Raw genomic sequence first — 990 nt, 5'->3', positions numbered from 1 at the left:
CCCCCCCGGGTCAGAGAGGTGTGACCCCCCCTGGGGTCAGAAAGGTGGGCCGGATAAAGGAAATAGAGGTACTGCTTTTGAAATCCTTCTTCTACTGTAGGGATAAAGGGATTTTATCCTAAATTAGTCTGGAGCGTCCTTGGGCCAAGGGGACTCAATTTTATATAAAGGATGGGTGTGGCCCACCTGGGGGCAGAGGATCAGGGCCCAATAAGAGAAGGAGACGTAAACATTTAAAAGCCTTATTCTATCATAAGGATTAAAGGGTTTCATCCCAATTTTGTCTAGAGCATTCTTGGGACAAGACTCAATTTTTTATAAAGGATCGGTGTGGCCCCCCTGGGGGCAGAGGATCAGGGCCCAATAGGGAAAATAGAGATAAAACCTTTAAAATCCTTCTTCTATTATAGGGATTAAGGGATTTCATCCCAATTTAGTCTGGATTATCCTTGGGACAAGGTGACTCAATTTTATAAAAACGGTGGGTGTGGCTCCCCTGGGGTCAGCGAGGCGGGGCCCAATAAGGGAAATAGAGGTAACGTCTTTGAAATCCTTCTCCTACCATAGAGATTAAGGGATTTTATCCCAATTTAGTCAGGGGGCACTCAATTTTGTATAAACAGTGGGTGTGGCCCCTTTAGGTGCAGAGGGGCAGGGATCAAAAGGAGAATTGGAGGTTTAAAATTTTCAAAATCCTTCTTCTGTACCATTGGAGGGATTTAATCCAAATTTGGCCTGGAGCATCCTTGAGCGAAGGGGATTGGATTTTGTATGAATGGAGGATGTGGCCCCTATAGGTGCAGAGTTATGGGGCCCGAAAGGGGAATTTCAGGTTTATTTTAAGTTTTCAAAATCCTTTTTCCTCTGTACCATTGGAGAGATTTCATCCAAATTCGGCCTGGGGCATTCTTGGGCAAAGAGGACTAAAGTCTTTTATAAATGGAAGGTGTGCCCCCTTTGGATGCAGACTTACAAGCCCAAAAGGGGAAT

The sequence above is a fragment of the Mizuhopecten yessoensis genome, unplaced genomic scaffold (assembly GCF_002113885.1).
Source record: "Mizuhopecten yessoensis strain PY_sf001 unplaced genomic scaffold, ASM211388v2 scaffold716079, whole genome shotgun sequence".
In the NCBI taxonomy this organism is placed as follows: Eukaryota; Metazoa; Mollusca; class Bivalvia; order Pectinida; family Pectinidae; genus Mizuhopecten; species Mizuhopecten yessoensis.
The sequence above is the reverse complement of the archived record's forward strand: the minus strand, read 5'-3'. Positions refer to the sequence as shown.